Genomic DNA, 20,564 nt, shown 5'->3' with positions numbered 1-20,564 from the left:
TAGTTTCAACTTCTGCTTTCATGAGATTAACAAATTCAACAGGAGAAAAAGGGGTGATATGATTGAGATTTACAAACTTCTGAAAGAGTCATACAGAATTTCAATTAATGGAATTTTTCATTTTATGGAGGGTGGGGAAAGGACGAGGGCATACTTGAAGCTGAGAATGAATGCCGCTAAGAAGGGAGTGAGGGTTAAATATTTCTCTCATAGGGTGGTGCATGATTGGAATGGATTACCATTGAATGTTGTGAGTGCAAGCAGTGTGAATGAATTCAAGAATAAGTATGATAGCTGGTGTGTGTGTGTGTGTGTGTGTGTGTAGTATTTGGCCTCCCTCGATGAGTCCCTGACTCTCTGGAGGTCTCTCTTAATAATAATATGCTCGTTTAACAATTACTTATGTTCACTACATACAGCAGTACTCTTACTCCTAGAATAGATACTTATTCAAATACATCGAATATATTTTACACTAGCATAGCTGAATGCAGAGCAAAGACATAATGTGAATTGTCCTGAAGTATTTACGTATCGTAAATACTTATCTAAGTACTTTACATATCGTAAGTACTTATGAGTTAAACTTCATATACTTCTTTCATTCGGTACAGTCCTTACTTGATTTCTTAGTCTACACATTAACATTCCTTTTCTTCTGACTGTAGGCATGTTTTTTCTTTCCCACCATTTTCTTTGCCTTCTGTTATCAATATTCTTTAACCTTCGAATTACATTAATTAGCAATGTGGCAGCCTCGGCTGTTCAACGAATGCTTTCTCTGATGAGCTCTCCATGGCGACTTGTGTTGACCTCCTGACATGAGACACTCCAGCAATGGGCAGTAGACTTCACATGGTGGTGGACCCAGGGAAGAGACAGCAAAACACATTAAGAACCTCTCCTTCCGGTGACTGACAGCTTATATAGGCCTGGACTTCACATAACACGCATGAGCATCACTTGATGTTTTCATATTTTGAAATGCATTAATATCGGGACATGATGACATCACACTTCACGTGACACATATTTAATTAACACAGTTTTGTAATAAAATTATTACATACATGGAATTTTTAGTACTTTTACACACAATGACAATTCTTTATATTTTTCCTCATACAAAACTTGTGAAACTAACATGATACAATGTTAATCATGTGAGATTTTGCACTATAGGTTGTATTTCTGGAGAATATTTCTGGAGAATACTTCATGGAGAAAACTGTTCCAGAGAACAAACATAGAACGAAAACTGAATGGGAATGGTAGGTTAGCAGTTGCCCTGAATGTTGGAGAAATGTTGTGTACTGTGTACATGATATGCATATATGTATCATGTACACAATGCATAACATGATTAATAAATAATAATTTATTAATCATGTTAACAAATTTGTTTTGTATCTCATATAAATTCATCAGCATGGGTCAAAAACAATAATAGAAATTTGAATACAAAAGAACAGTGAAACGTGCTTTACAGCTTACATGCACTGTCACCTGTCATCATCTCTTCATTGGACATCCACAGATGTTGTACGGTCATGCTGATGCTTGGTGTTTTGCCACACTAGTCTTTGCCATGTGATACTGTTGTATGGTTTTTCTGTAGGCTTCAACTCTCTGAAGATCAGTCACTCCACACACCATCCATCCATCTCATTAATGGTCTATCCCTTCCTCTTTTTCCAGGGACTTTACCTTCTATTACTGTTCTGAGACATCCTCCTTTCAATGTGTCCAAAGTATTTTAACTTTCTTCTGTCAATATCCTTAGGGAGCCTTAAAGTTCCACTGATCTAACACCCATTCATTTGTATGTCTTTCAGTATATGATATCCTCAACAGATTTCTGTAACACATCTCAAAAGCAGCTATCCTTTTCTTATCTGACTTCTTTAGGTTTCAAGTCTCACATTTGTAAGTCACTGTTGGAGAAACAACTGCATCCAAAATCCTCAGTTTTTTGTCCCTGTGGAGATAGATCCATCCTTCCAGATTTTAGACAAGTCTCTGACTGTTGTTTTAGCCATTCCTAATCTTCTGAACAGCAATTCTTCACATTAATAATGAATCCCAGATACTGAAACTTGCTGACTTCCTCAATTTTTTCTCCATTAAGGTACACTTGTTTCTCAGCAGCTTTCCTATCTGCATTTTCTTTGAGAACCATAATGTTTGTCCTGCTCAGACTGAGCTGAAGGCCTCTGTTTTTAAACACCTAGCAGCTGGTACAAAAACACTATTAGATATATGATATATATATATATATATATATATATATTAAAAAATGAAATTGTTTAATGAAGTTGATAATTTCAAATTCTTTGCTGTATGCTCAAGAACTGCCTTTTATTTTTTAAGGAATATGAGTCTGTGCATTTCTTCTTATCTTGAAGGATGTCAAGAGAAACTTCAGTGATTTTATATATACATATATTTATATATGTATTTCTTGGATTACAATTTAATAGAGCAGTTTGCTTAATAGTTTCCAATCCATGTTAGAGATACTTCGGAGGAGCAGATTTTATCTGCTCTTAAATTTCAAGGACTTTATAATTCTATATTTCTGAGATGGATAGTGTACAGATTGGACAGTAATATGAGCCATCAGATTCATATTGGATAAATCTGTTTAAAATAAGAAAGAAAGAAATAAGATTATCCTCCTGATGATACTTTATCCTAAGTATGTGATTCTAAGAGGTCATAAATTATGCAGAATGGATAGAAACTAGTTTGGTGCTATCTTGCCATATCTCAAGATAGAGACAAGCCTGTCACAGTACCTTCTATCCATTTGTAAATACTGTAACCTGTAAATTCTGTATGTTTTGTATATAAGTAGCATCCTGATTGCCCTGCCTATCATTGCATCATCAGCAAAAAGTTGAAGGTCTTATGTAAAACCCTTCCTTCACTTCATCGGTGGCCACCTATAATTAGTGATATGGGCCAGCTATCTCAGATTGGCTACCGGTAGAGACTGAAATACTCACTCAGTCTACAAAAGCTAGATAGGATTTAAAGGCCTTGCCTACTCCCTATAAGGGAATAAAAGGCATTAGCTTATTATTTTATTCATTTTACACACACACACAGGGTGGCCATAAATTAACTTTCCCTCTTTGGAGGTATCTGTAGCTAAAACTAATACACGGAATGAGACCACATTTTATATTGAGACTTTCTAAGGTGTGGGGAGATGAATTCCGTGAAAAAATGTACCAAAAGTCACCGATAGGAGAAATTGTGGTGCTGGCGAATCCGAAAGCAGTCAAATATTTGCAGTAAACGCAGGTAAAAAGGATTATGCAAATTTTACTGTGCATACGTGACAGCAGCGCCACTAATTCCCCTTAAAAAGGGATTGGGAACATTCAGGCAGTTATTCGAATGACTGACGAGTTGTGCTCAATATGCATCATACCTTGCCTCAGCATGCTTTACTTGTTAAGTTGTTTTGCCTTAAATAGTGCAATGCCATAGTGGCCCTTCGGGAATTTAGAAGGCTTCATAACCTGTGTACAGGTCCTATGTCAGCTGTAGCATGGATAGCTATGATTAAGAAGTTTGAAGAAACTGGATCACTAGGAGTTAGACCTGTCAGAGGACGGAAAGCAGTGCAAGCAGAGACAGTAACAGACGTTGCTACTGCGGTGTTTGACAACACAGTGACCAGTACTGGTCCAAGCACTCATGCCATAGCTCACAAACTTGATATGGTACAGTCTGGAAAATCTTACGGAAAATGCTTCACGTCTATGCGTATAAGTTCAGTCGTGTGCAAGCACTAGCTACTGTTGTACACAAGAAAGGTCAGCACATTGAAAATTGTGTATGTGGTCCAGTGGACCCTGATTCTGATGAATAAAACATTTCCTGTGAGTTCAATTACTGCATTAATTTCTGTGTCTCGCAAGTTGTTTTAGTTTAATTATTATTATTATCATTGTAATGCTCCACATATCCAGCTGGAACGAGTGATGCGGCTATCACTTACACCGTCAAAATGTTGTTATTCCATTTTATCTGCCTTGAATGTAATTATCAGATTGTTTTCGATTCCGCCAGCGCCGAAATTTCCCCTATTGGCGACTTTTGGTACTAAATATTTTCCTCGCGGAAATCATCTCCCCATGCTTTCAAAAGTCTTAATATAAAATTTGGTCTCATTCCATTTATTGGTTTTAGCTATAGATAACTCCAAAGAGGGAAAGTTATTTTATGGCTACCCTGTACATACACAGTGAAAGTTACTCATACAGGTGTATGCACCCACTACAGATTCAAGTGAAGATGAGGTAGAAGAATTTTATAGTAGTATACAGTACTGATAAAACGGACTTTCTTTTGATATTAGGTGATTGGAATGCAGAAGTGGGCGAAAAAGAAGAACGGGGCATCCCTGGAAAATTTGGTTTAGGACAGGAATAAATCAGGAGAAAGGATGTTAGAGTTTTGTCTTCAGAACAGTTGCTTTATTGCAAACACTTGCTTCCAACATAAAAGAAGATTGTACACATGGACTTCACTAAATGGAGAACATAGAAATCAGATAGATTATATTATTGCTAGCAGAAGGTGGAGAAGTGCTATCCAAGCAGCAAAAACACCTGGTGCAGAGTGTGGGACAGATGAATTATTAATAGCTAAAGTTAACCTGAAATTAAAGGCTAAGAAGAAACAAAAGGACAGTATCAGGTTTGATTTAGATCCTGTAAATGAAGCATTTAAAGTAGAATTTGTAAAGAAAAAGTTTGGAGAAGACAGGAAGAGAATTAGAAGAAACAAAACATAGTTATAGAAGCAGCAAAGGAGACTAAGAAGCATCAACTTCAGAAGAAGCGATTCAAAAGCAGAGGAAAGAAGAAAAATGAAACTTCAGAGAAACAAAGAAATGGTTAGCCAAGTGAGTGCAGATTTACAGAGACAGGTTAGAAAGATAAGGAAAAACATCTAAACAAAAGGTGCAAGGAAACTGAAGGAAGCAATATTTTGGGTAGAACAAGAGATCTGTTTAGAAAAATAAATGATGTTACAGGGAAGTTTATCCCTAGATCAGGAGTTGTAAAAAGTAATTCAGGTAAATGTCTGATGGAACAGTAAAAAAAAAAAAAAGATGGAAAGAGTATGTAGAGGATTTGTACAAGAAAGATTAATATCGAAGAATTTGAAAGGAGAGAATTTGTTGAGGATCTATGATAATGAAAAGTGAAGTGATATCAGCAATGAAACAGCTGCCAAAAGAAAAAAGCTCTTGGAGCTGATGGTATGTCAGTGGAATTATTGACAGCAGCTAGGAATGAAGTAGTGAATATATTGACTGAAATTTGTCAACAGCTTTAAAAAATATATATACTGGCCTAGAGAATGGAAAACAAGTATTCGTCCCAACGCAATGCAACAAAATCCAGAGCCTAATTCTAAGCCTAATTAGATCAAGTTTAGTCGGCATTCATAAAAAATATACCCGTCAGACCTCGAACAGAGTTAACGTTACAACATCCAGCATTGTGGAAACATGGCATGCATTAACGTATGTATCGATTCTGCACATTCGGATTTTTAATTTGATGAACAGTTAGACTGCCATAACAACATCTAATGGACTATTTTGAGTAATTTCTCATTTTCTTGTGTTTAAACTTTTAGTTATCTTTTATCCCTGAAGATGTAAGTCAAATGACATACGAAACTTGTCGGGTTTGTTTATCTTTATTTATCTTAATAAACATGCGGTCGCAATACCGAAGTCTTTCTTTTAAGCATCAGTATTCATCGCAATCCCAAAAAAATCAAATGCCAGTGATTGTGATAATTATAGAAAAGTATAGATTTAATTAAACATGCAAGTAAAGTTATGCTGAAAGTGATCCAACAAAGGTTGGAATCCATATGTGAATAGAGAAATACCACAAGACCAGCCCAGCCCAGCCTTTAGGAGAGGTAGAGGAACTAGACACAATAGCAAACATGAAATGGATTATGGAAAGAACAAGATAATTTCAGAAGGAAGTATTCATTTGTTTTCATTATAAGAAAGCTTTTGATTGTGTGTATCACAACAGACTGGATTGTAATGAGATCAACGGGAATACCTGAACATCCAATTCACTTGATAAGAGAGTTGTATGACAAGAAGCTTCAGTTAAAAAAGTCTTTCGAGAAATAGACAATATTCGAGTGGAAAAAGGGGTGCAACATGGTTGTATACTGTTGCCATACCTTTTTAATTAATATTTATAGTGAATATGTTATGAAAATGGCAGATTTAGATAAAGATACAGCTGGAATTAAAATACGTAGATGATACAACCTCTTAGCAGAAACTAAGGAAGATCTGGAGTTGTTCATTGTCGTCGTCCGGTAGCATCCTCTAGCAAGAGGGTTGCAGCAGATGAGCAGCTCTTCTCCATTTCTCTCTGTCTGTCGCTTCCGTCATTCTTAAACCAGTCCATTCCACGATGTCATTAAACCACTCTCTAGTTGGTCTTCCACGTCTTCTCTTCCCCTCAACTTTCCCTTGTAACATAGTTCTTGTCAGGTGTTCAGAAGACCTCTCAGAAGATGTCCTGCAAATCTGGTCTTTCTTTGCATAATATTCTTGAGCAGTGTTCTTTCCTTCCCAACTCGTCTTAAAACTTCTTGATTTGATATTATAACTAATATTTTTCATCTTTCCATAACACCACATTTCCAATGCATTAATTCTTTCCATATCTCTCTTTCTGAGTGTCCATGACTCACATCCATAACTTGCAATACTCCGAACTGTTGTTTTAACTATTCCAATTCTAACATCTATTTTAGTATTCTTGTTTAGTTAAATTCTCTTCATTTCCATAAATGCCGATTTAGCTTTGCCTATTCTATTTCTAATGTCCAACTCTAAAGTTCCTTTTTCTGAGATCCAGCTACCTAAATACCGAAATCTTTCCTCCACATCTCATCTTTACCTTATCTCCTATTTTTCTACACATTATCATTATCTTGTCCCTCATTGTGTTAATTCTTAGTCCGTATTCTTTACAATTCTTTCAACAATTTGTTGTAATCCAGTTTCACTTTCTGCCATCACCACTACATCATCTGCATATCTTAAGTTATTAATGATTCTTCCATTTATTTTTATTCCTTCTTCCACATCCTCAAGTGCCTCTCTGTTCATTTGTTCACTATAAAGGTTAAACAATAATGGTGATAACTTGCATCCTTGTCTAACTCCTCTCACCACCGGGAATTCTACTGTTTCCTGTCCATTTACACATACTGGCGCTGTTTGTGACCAATATAATCTCTTTAAAATTTCCAAGTCATAGCAGTCAATATCAATATTTCTAAAATGTCAAAAAGCCTTTTATGTTTCACTGTATCAAATGCCTTTTCAAAATCTAGAAATCCGAAAAACAACTTTCCACCATGGTTTATAGTTTTCTCCCCAATAATTCTTAGACAAGTTATAGCCTCTCTAGTTCCTCTGTTGGTTCGGAATTCAAAGTGTTCCTCATTCATTTCTTTTTCTATTTTATTACTAACTCTCTCTAAAATTATTTGCCCAGAATTTTTGCTTTGTGTATTATAAGACTTATCGTTCTAAAATTGTTACAGTCTAAAACTCTCGTTTTTTTTTCGAATGGGGATAAAACTTGATCTTCTAAACTCCTCTGGTAATTCTTGTCCCTCATAAATTCCGTTAATAATTTGCCATAACTCTTCCATAACTTTTTCACCTATATTCCTTATAAGTTCTATCTGTATACCATCTGTTCCTGGGTATTTTCCTTCTTTCATCTTTTGAATTGCTAAATTCAATTCCTCCCTCATGATGTACAGCCTCTGCCTACTATGTTCTTTCATTTGATTTTCTTCTCTTTCTCTGTCTTCATAAAGTTTACTTACATATTCTTCCCATCTCTGTAATATCTTCTCTTTTTCTATCAGAATTTTACCTCTTTCATTCTTGATTGCTCCAGTCCTTTGCATCTTTCTCCTTCCTGTCATCATATTAATGTTTTTATAGAAACCTTTTATGTCATTTCTTTCTGCATTTGCTGTTGTATCTTTACTTATTTCATCTAACCATTCTTCCTTTTTTCCTTCTTATCTCTCTTTGTATCTCCTTACTCAAGTCTTTATACTGCTTTTTTTCTCCTCTGTTTTTCTATTAACTAACATTCTTCTTTGTGTTATTTCCCTCAAAATATTGTACATCATCCATGGTTTCCTTCTTTTCTCTCTTTCCTCTTTTTTTTTTTTTTTTTGACTAAATGTAATTCTGTAGCAGTAATTATGCTTTCCTTCAGAATCTTCCATTTTTCATTTATATCATCACTTGCTTGTATATTTCTCTCATTAATTTCTTCCTCTACTTTCTTTGCAAATTCATTCGCCATACTTGGTATCTTCAGTCGTTCCATGTTCCATGCTTTATTCCATTTTTGCTTTTATACCTTTTTTAGATTAATCTTCATCTTAGTTGACAACAATATATGATCTGTATCACAGTCTGTTCCTGAATATGTTTTCACATCTTTTATAATGTTTCTATATCTTTTGTTTATCAAAATATAATCTTACTGATTTCTTCTACTATTTATATCCTTCCCTGGAGCTTTCGATTTTTTAAACGAAGTGTTCATAATTGCTAACTCATGTTTTCTACAGAAATCCAACAACATATCTCCTTTTTCATTTCTCAATCACAATCCATATAGCCCAGCAATATCTTCCTCCCTTCCTCTTCCGATATTTTCATTCATATCGCCCTGTATTATATTATATCTTTTGTTTCTTTACATTTCAAACCCTGTTCTATATCGCCATAAACTCTCTTTGCCTTCTCATCCTCATAATTACAAGTAGGTAAATATATCTGGATAAGTAGAATATTTCTTGGTTTTGCTTTCATCTTTACCACCAAAACTCTGTCTGAGATTTGCCAGTAGCCTTGCATCCTGCCACTCGTTTATTCAATATTATACCAACACCTGCTTGATGTTGCTCTTCTCCTCCTGAGTAAATTATTCTCATTCCATCCTCTGTTCTAAAATCTCCTTTTCCTTTCCCTCTCACCTCAGCCATTCCCAGAACATCTATTTTCAATCTTAGCATCTCCATCTTTACAATCTCCAATCTTCCAGTTTGAAGGAAGGTATTCACATTCCAAGATCCAATGCGAAAATTACTTTTAGCCCTTTTTCCACATGAATACATTTCATCTTCCACTTCTCCACCTCCCGCAGGCTTTAGTAAAGAAGATTCATATGACTGACATGCAATCTGGTCCGTATCCATTCTGAAAAAGATGACCTCCCTGGTAGCCGACTCCGCAGTTCCGGACCCAGGGGTCCCATCCTGAACTGTGAATCGCTCGTCATTTTGAGTGATGCACAGTTCTCCTTGCTGCTCATCCAAACTAGGGAAAAGTAGAAGCATAGTGGTTTCCCGTTGCCTTCTATGCATGAAGAAATGAAAAAAGTAGAAACATAGAAAGATTCACCCCTAGCCCTCGATTACCCTAAGAGCATTAGGGGGAAGGAACAAGAAAGAAGAAAAGGAATAGGGACCTTCCTATAGATAATATAACAGATGTATTTTACATGAAATAAGATGTGGTCCCTACAGCTGGAATTAAGATATGCAGATGATACAACCTCTCAGCAGAAACTAAGGAAGATCTGGGGTAGTTGATTGTATTGAAGTTTAATTTAAACATCAACAAAACAAAATTGATGACGTCTGATCATTTGGATGAATTTATAATAGAGGGAGATAAATAGAAATTGTTGAAAGTTATGATTTACTGGGTCCAGAATCAGAAATGATGGTAAATGTGAAGATGAAATTACAAGAAGGATAGTCATGGTGGAAAAAAGTGATGTTAAACTTGACAGAAATTATGAAAGATAGAGGTGTACGTTAAGCCACAAAAGTTAGAATTGACAAAGCAATAATTTCAGTAGTGTAGTATGATGTGAAAGCTGGATTATTAAGAAGAAAGATAGAAAACGAATTGATTCATTTGAATTATGGGTGTGGTCCAGTGGCGTAGCTAGGGGAGTGCGGAGGGGGAGGTCCGCCCCGGGCGGCACTTTGAACGTTTTTGAACTTTTGCAGTTAATTCTAAAATACAGTCTCGAGAACTCATTTCCAAATATTGAAACACTACTGCGAATTTTCCTCACAATTGCTGTAAGTATTGCTAGTTGAGAGAGGAGTTTTTCTAAATAAAATTTGATTAAGAATTACGTACATTACTATGAAATAGACTTCGCCAATGTCATCGACGATTTTGTTAACAGAAAAGCAAAAAAAAATAACGTTTTAGAATGTTGAAATTAAAGTCTTACTTCAAAAATAAACATAGTGTTTTAATTTATTTCCCTATACGTCGTTTTGACTTGTAGTATTTTTAGTGTGTATTGAGAGGGGAGGCAAACTGAGGGATCGCCCCGGGCGGCAATTGCTCTAGCTACGCCACTGGGTGTGGAGGAGACTATTAAGAATCTCACAGACTGCAAGAATGACCAATAAGAAGGTTTTAGAAAATTATTATTTTATTATTATTATTATTATTATTTCAGGCGACTCCAGGAGTCCTTAGACTCATCGAGAGAGGCCCTAAACATCATGTCCACACAACTATGCGATTACATTCCCACAGTATCTATCATGCCTTGCCATGAACTCGTTAACCATCATAGCACCCACAACAGACTCTGGCAGCTTATTCCACTCATTTACCACTCTAAAAGTAAAGAACCCAGCTCTAACACCCCTGCTAACCACACTCTTGTCCAGCTTCCATAGGTGTCCCCTAGTTCTCCCACCACCAGTCCTGATCTCAAAAATATCCTCTGAATTAATCCTGTAGAATCCCTTTAGCAATTTGAATGTCTCAATCATATCTCCCCTCCTCCGCTTATCAACTAGTTTCTGCAACCCACAAATCTTCAACCTGTTCTCATATGGTTCATTCCATAGACCTGTTATCATCTTAGTCACTCGCCTCTGGATCCTCTCCACCACCTCTCCATCAAGAAGGAACCGAGGTGACCAAATCTGGGCACAGTAGTCGAGATGAGGTCTTATCAAGGCTCGGTACAGAGGTACAATAACTTGCTTGTCTCTGCTCGTCAAGGTATTTTTCAACAACCAAGTGAGTTGATGAGCTGATTTAGCTACTTTTGCAATGTCCCCCCCCCTAAACTTCATCTCCCTATCCACCAACACTCCCAAGTCCCTGTCCTCATCAATCTCTTGGAGTACAGTTCCACCAATGTGGTATACTGCTGCTAATCTTTTCACCCCAAAATGCATAACCTTACATTTTGTCACATTAAATTGACATCCATTCTCCTTAGCCCAGAACTCCAATCTATCTAAGTCATCCTGCAAGACTTTGACATCTTCTGCATTCACTATTGTCCTACCCAACTTTGAATCAGCGAACAAATGAATTGTTCCACTTAGATCCTTCCCTATATCGTTAATGAACAGATTAAACAGCTGTGGTCCAAGAACAGAACCCTGTGGCACACCACTAGGGTTCTGTTCTTGTCACAGGCCGTCTTTTGGACTCTACTCCTGAATAAACTACTCGTTGATATCTCTCCATCAACCAACCACCTATCCATCTCACCAACCCTATATCCATTCCCATATGTTGTAGTTTACGGATTAGTATTCCATGTGGTATCCTGTCAAACGCCTTTGCCAGATCCAGCAGTTATCACTGTAAACCCATTTCCCTTATCCAGTTCAGCCGTCACCTTGTTACAAAACTTGAGCAAGTTACTGAGGCATGATCTACCCTTCACAAAGCCATGCTGTCCCCTGTACAGTATCTCATTTTTATCAATCCATTGATTTTATCAATCAATCCATTCCTGTATTTTTCCCTTGACTACTTTCTCCAAGACCTTGACAACGACTCCTGATATGCTGATCGGTCGGTAATTTGCAACCGTAGTCTTGGATCCTCCTTTATGCAGTGAAACTATTTTCCCCTCTTTCCACACCTTCGGGACTAAACCAGACCTGAGACTCAGATTAAACAACATGATCAAGGGCACTGATAATTCCTTAGCCGCTTCACGCAAGACCAGTGTCGGTATACCATCCAATCCCACAGATGTGTTCACATTAAGGTTCTGTAGTAGACTAGTCACCTCCACTTCATTCATCACTATTCCCGTATAAACTAATGGTTCATTCATTTTTTCAATGTCACCACCTGGATGATATGCTTTTGCAAAGTGCACAAGTAATCAGTCGATTTAGTGGAGTTACTCAGTAACTCCACTATATCGACTGATTCAGTGACCTCCTTACCATCGTCATTCCTTAAAATCATTTGGCCGTGTACAGTTTTTTTCTTGCTTGCAGCATATTGAAAGAACTGTTTGGGATTCTCTTTTGCTTGCAAAGCTAGTTTCCTTTCATAATCCGCTTTTTCTTTTTTTACCACACTCGTTACCTTTCTGGCCTGTACTTTATACCGTTCGTATGCCTGCTGGTCACCCCCTTTCTTTAAATTCCCTCCACAGTTGTTTCTTTTTTTGCAGCTCAAGCTTAATGGTGTTATTCATCCATTTAACCCCTACTTGTTTTACTATTCGGACCCTAGGTATACAATCAGCCATAACCTCCTGTAAATGCTCCTTGACCACTTCCCATGCTCTATCGACGTCCAGCCCTTGCAGTTGTACATGCCATGGCACTGATCCAAGCAATCTCCTAAGCTTGTCACATTGCCAGCATGGTAATTCCACATATACCCTGTCTTAATCGAAAATTCCACACCTTTAACCACCTCCCAGGTCAAGACCTTATGATCACTCTCACCAATAGGTGGCAACATGGTCATATTCATTACAGTCAAATTCTCAGATGCTATTACCAGGTCAAGCACTCTCACACCCCTAGTATTTTCAATTACATGCTGTCTCAGATAGTTATCCCTTAATAATTGAATAAATTCCTTTTCCTTCCTCACATGTGTCCTCTCCTCCTTCTAATCAATGTTACCATAGTTGAAATCCCCCATAATAATTACCCTCCTTCCACTCATTTCATCAATTTCCTTATGCATACTATCTCCACCATCTATTCCATCACCTGGTCTATAGCAGCACCCAACTGTATATTTTATTCTGCCAGTCTCAATCTCACACCAAATAGCCTCAAATGAGCTCCTTTCACTATCCTGCAATACAACTTCAATTCTCCTTGGCAGCAGTTCATCAGCTATCATCAATAATACCCCTCCCCCATTTTATTCTCTCTGTCCCTCCTAAACACCCTACACATTCTATCCCACTAACTATATCATCTTCCGTCAGCCATGTTTCACTAATGCCAATAACCTGTGGTCAGGAAGAGCCAATCAAGGCCAAAAATTCTTCCTTCTTGTTCCTAATACTCCTGGCATTGGTATACATGAAATGCAATGATCCCTTAGTCCCACCCCTATATTGATGCGTTATTCTAAATGACCCATTCCCATTTTTTGTCCATAGTGCTGGCTCGGGTACATTATATACAATCTTACACTCATCTGTCTCACTGATGTCTGCATATCCATTCCCCCCCCCTCCTTGGTAGTTCTAGTTTCCCTGGTTTTGCACATCCATTTTCACTTCATTCAGCAACACTCTTTCCAGTCTCCGCACACCAAGTCCATTCAAATGTAGGCCATCCATCTTGTATAAGTCCTTTCGCCCTTCAAACTCATTCCACACGTCCACGAATTCCACACCACACCGTCTGCATAACCTACGCATAATGTCATTTGCGATTATGGCCCTCCTTCTAAACTCCTCTTTGTCATACCGCGGCAACAGACTAACCATTCTAACTCTGTCATTCTTTTCTTTCGCTACCTTTAACAATACTTTCAAGTCCTCTCTCATAAAAAATTTGTCACCTTTCAATTCATTCGTACCCGCCACAATTATTAATTCTTTCACCCTCTGTTTTTGCACTCTAATACTCTCACTTACATCCTTAAATTTCGCACCCGGAAAGTACGATTTAGTTACACTGCCATCCATCACCCCTCTTAATAACGAGTCACCATACAACACTCTTTCCTTCATTTCAGAAACTCTCTCATTCTTACGCTGTTTATGTACGTTAGCCGAATCACTCTGGAAAGAGTTTTGCAGGTGCTGTAATTGCCCCTGTGCATTTTGTATCACTGCGCGCAACCTAGCGATCTCACGTCCTACAAATAATTCCTCATTATTTTTATCATGTAAACCATTTTCTCTCTCTGTATGGTTACTTTCACTCTTTCTTAGATCACCGCTCTCATTGCCATCTTGTACATCGCAATTCCCTATCAAGCCACTATTTTCACTCACATTCTGGCAATTCTGGCTTTCTTCAACCATAACTATCTCATAACCTGACACATACTTCAACTCCTCACTTTGCTTACACTTTCTGCACATTCTCCCACCACTATCACTTTCAATCCAAATTCCAGCCTCATTCGGGAATGCATACATCCCACACACATCACATTGGACAAACTCTCTCACATAGTTTTTGAACAATGAAATACAGAATAAAAGACAGAATGCTTCTTGGAGGTGATTACAACACTTTTAATTCAGACAGCCGTATAAAACAAACTACTTGGTAGAAAGACTTGCAGTTTCACACGGATGCTTATGAGAGATGTACCAGCTTATAAAAAAGAAATCTTGACGATAATATTTCCATCTATGGTCGAGGCCGAGAACTTTTCAGACCACCCTTGTACATAAAACAAGTTCAATCACAATGCCTTACAATTGATGCTGTGATTCTTCCATTGGTGGGAGCATCACATCATCAAATTATTCTTTTCACAAAAATAATTCTTTTCACCCCAATGACTGGGAATTCACACTATTCATTATAAGCTGCCAGCGTACACCCTGCGTTTTATAGAACTCTCATTTGCACATATTTGCAAATGAGGCATGTGTTACAGCACCACTCTATCAGTGAAAATTTAAATTAAATGTTTTCTTCCCGCCCCCAAATCCCCAGCCTTGCGATTTTCTTTCATGCAAACCCCACTATAATATACCAATTTTTCTGATTTTATGAATTATTGAAGTATTTCGAGACTTATGGGACACCCTGTATATAATAAAAATTATTCTCTTTCCATATAGCAATGTTTCCCAACATGGGGTATATGCTCCACTAGAAAGAAATTAGGAAACGACGTTGCATTCGTCATCTCATCACGCATTTGATAGTCAAAAAGTCACTATTGTCGGCGATAAATTATTGATGTTGCAATCCTGACTTTCTTAGAAAAAAAGCTGGCAACACTGTTAGCCGTTGTGGCTGGTTGGATCTCAATCCCGTGGATTATAATCCCTTTATCTCTAAGAAGGGGTTTATATTAATAAGATATTATTGAGCACCTGGCTCGCCCAATTTAGGGCGGTGTTGGAACGCTTGTACCGACGAGCAGAGCTGCTTTCGGGCGGTTGTGTTTCCACCTGTCGTTTTATCGTAGTTAGATTATTCTTGAATGAGCTGATTGGGGTGAGTAGCTGCTTTGGTGAAATATGTAGAGGCGACTTCACGGGGAAACGTGGGAATATTCTGAATGTCAGCATCTTGGTGAAGGATAGCATTCCTTACAAACTACTGAGCATCAAATATCATACAGAGACATTTGTTTTGGATGACTTGTAATTTTTTGATGTTGCTGGGGGAAGTGTGACCCCCAAGCCGGGTGATTCGTATGTTAAAGTGGGTCTGATAATTGTTTTGTAGATCCTTAGTTTGTTTTCGATGCTGACTTGACTTCTTCGGTTGAGAAGAGAGTAGAGCTGTGCAATTGCGGAATTTGATTTGTTGCAGACATATACGATGTGAGGGTTAAGACTGAGGCGATTATCTAGTTGTGTGCCTAGATATTTGGACTTGGATTTCCATGGAATAGCTGTATTGAACAATTTGACTTCTCTGCTGTCGGATGCTTTCCGTCTTGTAAAAAGTATGGCGGTGCTTTTGTCAGCATTGACATCTGTCCTCCATTTCTTAAACCATTTTTCCAGGTTTGTTGCTGCATTCTGTAATCGCTGTGTAGCTAAGTGCAGCCTTAGAGATCTCGACAAATTGCCATATCGTCCGCATAGCAAGCCATGGTTGTTGATACCGTGTTTGGTACGTCTGAGTGAGCCTTGGGGTACACCGGCAGTGATTCTTTTCGTAGTGGATTTGAGTCCACTTAGCTTAACGTGGAATTTCTTGGAATTTAGTTTAGTAAGGTATAGTGGGATGTTAGCTGTAATTAATTTGTAGATAAGGCCTTTGTACCATACCTTATCAAAAGCTTTTGCGATATCGAGAAAGATAGCTCCTGTGTTTTGCCTCCAGTTAAATCCAGTTGTTATAAACTCTGCTAATCTGTGGATTTGTTGAGTGTTGCTGTGACCAGTATGGAATCCGAACAACTGCTCTTTCGGGATAAGGCTGCTTTGTTCACCTCATCTTGTAGACTGTTGAGAATAGTTTTTTCCGCAATTTTCCCTACGCATGACAAGAGGCTGATGGGCCTATAATTTTGTGGGAATAGATTTCCCTGGTTTGTGAAAAGAGAATTATATCTGCTTGTTTCCATCGAGTGGGAAAGTAACTGAGTCTGAGCATTGCGTTTATGATGGCTACCAGATGCAGAAGTGCTTTATGTGGAAGCGATTTTATAGTATTGTTGGTAATCTCGTCGGATCCTGGAGCCTGTTTGTTGTTAAATTTCTTTATGATGGTATAAACTTCGTTAGATGAAGTGAAATTAATGTTTTCACGGCTGCAGGGATGATATAAAGCGCAGCGAACATGTTGTTGGATTTTCTCGATGACAAGCAAATTCGCATGCGTGTAGTTAGGCCTACATTGAAGCTCCAGGGCATCCGCAAAAGCTTCAGCCTTCTCATCATCTCTGTAAACTATGCTTCTTTCGCCGTGGATGGGCTCTGTGTTGGAATGATTCGTGCGGACAGCTTTAGCCAATTTCCACAGCGAGTTATCCTCAGCTTTTAAGAAACACAGCTTTCTTTCCCACTGTAGATTCCTGAAGTCTTTGAGAGCATATCGCAGTAAATTAGTTGCCCTATTTAGTTCTTGGCAATCCTGATGAGATAATGTATTGTGATAGCGGGGTCTGATTTTATTTTTATTACGGATTAGATTTAGAATTTCTTCCGAGAACAGGTTTGTTTCAGCTGGGGTAGTAACTATGGAGGCTGTAGCGAAAGCTGCCAACACTAGTGCAGCAGTCAACATAAAGGTGTTCAGGTTAGATCATAGCGTCTGTCACTTCTGAAAAGTAAACAGTACCAATTTAACTTTGTGCAGTTTTTGTTGTAGAAACAACGCGGCAAGTTTGTTTAATTTTTCTTAATGTATTGTCAATGTTTTTTATGTTAGCAGGCGTTTTTTATGTAACATTTTTACGTGTTAGTTTTCTGGTTACCTAAAGGTTGTGTACTATCAATTTAAATGAAATGAACACTTTACCACAAATGTATTAGGTTCGTTTAACAGTTGACGACATATACATAATCTCTCATATTTCGTTGTTTCTTTTCTCTGGTTGTGACGGTAGACTTTTAAAATTTTACTTTTTTATTATTTTTACTCATTATCCATTATATGTGTTATTGTATGTGTTTATAGTAGTATAAAAAATTAAAAAAAAATAATAATAATAAATACAGGCCCGTGTAGCTCAGTGGAAGTGACGCTTGCGTCCTCTGCACTTGGCCGCTCGAAGTTAGACCTAGGTTCTAGTCTAGTCGCTGACTGGAGGAACTTTCTTATAAGACCGGTTCCCGAGTTAGTCGATCTCTGGCACAGGCAAGCGGGTTTTTCGTCCCGTAAACACAAGAATATCGGCCCTAGTACCCACATTATTTCAGACAGTGACATATCTTGTTAGGGTTAGGTCCAAGAGATGGCAGCACTTGTTTGCCAACGTCTTCATCGGTGGCTGCTATAATTAGTGATAGACATGGGCAAGCTATCTCTGATTGGCTATCGGTGGAGTTTGAACACTCAGTCTCCAAAAGCAAGTTAGGGTATAAAGGCCTCGCTTACTCCATATCAGGGAATAAAAGGCGTTAGCTGATTTTTTTTATAATAAATACATGTTTTGCACATTAATTTCCTTGTGTAATCCACACATGCGTATATGATACATTATAAACCTATTTTTTTCCTTCCAGTTGCTAACACCATGCATAAAATGAGTGGTGCAAGCAAGAAAAAAGTTCATCAGTATTCAGATGAAGATTTGAAGTTTGGTTTCATACCTGCTGCTCAGAATGAATGGTCACCATTCTGCCTATTGTGCGAATACTGTTTGACCAACGAATCAATGAAAAAAAGTGGTCTTGAAACACATTTGAAGGAGAAACATAGCGACTATGTGAACTATGATTTGAACCAATTTATGTCTCTAAAGGCGACTGCTACCCAAAATCGTCCTCTTGAAGTTAGGCATGGTATTTCTCTACTTATAGCGAAATCAGGAAAAATCATACTATAGGGATGGATTTAATTAAACCAGCAATATCAACGTTTCTCAAAATTCTGGAGAAAGATGACAAAGTTGTCAAAGGAATGCCACTGAGCAATAACGCTGTTAGCAAAAGAATAGATGAGATGGCTAAAGATGAGGAAACACAAGTTTTTGAAAAGCTGAGATCTAGGAAATTCTCAATACAGATGGATGAATCAGCTGTAAGAGAACAGTGAGGCTGTATTGATGGCCTAGGTAATATTTATTAACAATTGTGAATTTATTGAAGAGATGTTGTTCTGTAAAGCATTAAAAACCAAAACTCACCATTACTGCCATTGATATACACACAATGAACTCAAAAATTTTAATTGGTACGTTAAGGTTAAATGTGGCTTCAGTGCTGTAAATGTCTTGTTAATGAAAAAAGAAATCGTCCGGATATCACAAACCGCTGAGATTTGAGATTGAAATTGTCTAGATAAGTAACTCAAATAAAAATTGTTTGCAGCAGAAATCAAGCTCAAGGATCCCATTAACTTGGATTTTATATTTCCGAGTTAAGTTCGATTTTTGTTTTATAATATACGAAGTGTAACATAAAATTTATATTCATTCAAGACAGGCAAATGAAAAACAGTATTACCTATGTTTCCTTTTCATTTGAAGTACCTATTTATATTATACTTTTTTTGCACATAGTTGACTATTATGCTAGAAGGGGGGGGGGACATCAAAATCTTTGAGGCGTTGAGTTCATCGGTTTGTGATTTCCGGACGATTTCTTTTTTCATTAACAAGACATTTACAGCACTGAAGCCACATATAACCCATTAAACCATTCAATTAAAAATCAGAAAGTGGTCGTTTTTCTGCAAATTTGTTGGGCGATGGTGATTTGCTGGATCAAATTCGTCATTATTTGAAAAATAATGATGAATTTGTGAAAACGCAAACGAAATAGTCGATACACGGCGTTGGCAACTTTTCTCGCCTGAAAGGCGAGAAAAATAGGCACAAGATTGTCTAGCGTCTATATTCGGTTGTATTTATATGTGAAACCAAAATTCAAAATCAATTTTGGTACAATAAACAAAAGACGTGTCACAGACGTCTTTGTATGTTAAGGGGTTAAACTAAATATGACGACGGGAAGGGGGAACAGTAATATTCTTGCAAAACTAGCTGAATTTGGGTATTTCGTTTCTGTCTCGTCACAAAAGCCATTGTTCCTTTCATATTGAATGAAGTTCTAATAGAGTCATCATTTTGGATTTCTGGTAGTTTTTCTTGATACTGCATGGCCATAACAGTTCAGTGTACTAGCATTGGCTGATTTATCGAAGATGGAAATCAATTTCTTTTAAATTTGAAAATCTTTCATTTAAATCACAGGCCATTTTCCTCAGGTGGACAGCAATAACAAGTACAATAGCAGCATCAGTTACCTCACACTTAATTAGCCAATAAAATTGGTCACATTTTTTGGCTGAAACATTCTTTTGACATAATTGCAGAAATGCTATGAAGCCAAATATCTTATCCTTTGCATCAGCAAGGGTCTTATATGTTCCTTGCAGTTACTTATTTAACATATCCAGCTTTTCAAAGATATCAAATAGACCATCAACTGCTTGTAGGAGTTTCATTTCAGGTTTGTCATTCAAAAACTCACTAAGAATATCAAATAGTTCCATGAATCTTCTCAGGCAATTCACCTATGACAGCCATCTCACCATGATGTGAAGAAATAGTCTTACATGGTCAGCAGTTTTATCATCACAAAATTGTTTGAAGAGACGTTCACATTTGGCATTAGCTATGATAGAGTTGATAAATTTTATAACTGAATTCAATATCTCATTAGAACAGATGAAAGATTTCTGAAAACTAAATTTTCTCGTGAATAACACAATGCACAAGCAACATTTCAAGAGTGTCATCCTTCATTAATTTTGAACCAACCTGGTTCCACCATAAAGGATGTAACTGAGTCTGTTAGAGAGCAAAAGGAAAG

Source organism: Typopeltis vanoorti, chromosome 5 (genome assembly GCF_054136105.1).
Source record: "Typopeltis vanoorti isolate ZY-2024b chromosome 5, IOZ_Tvanoo_1.0, whole genome shotgun sequence".
Classification (NCBI taxonomy): domain Eukaryota; kingdom Metazoa; phylum Arthropoda; class Arachnida; order Uropygi; family Thelyphonidae; genus Typopeltis; species Typopeltis vanoorti.
This window is presented reverse-complemented; position numbering follows the sequence as displayed.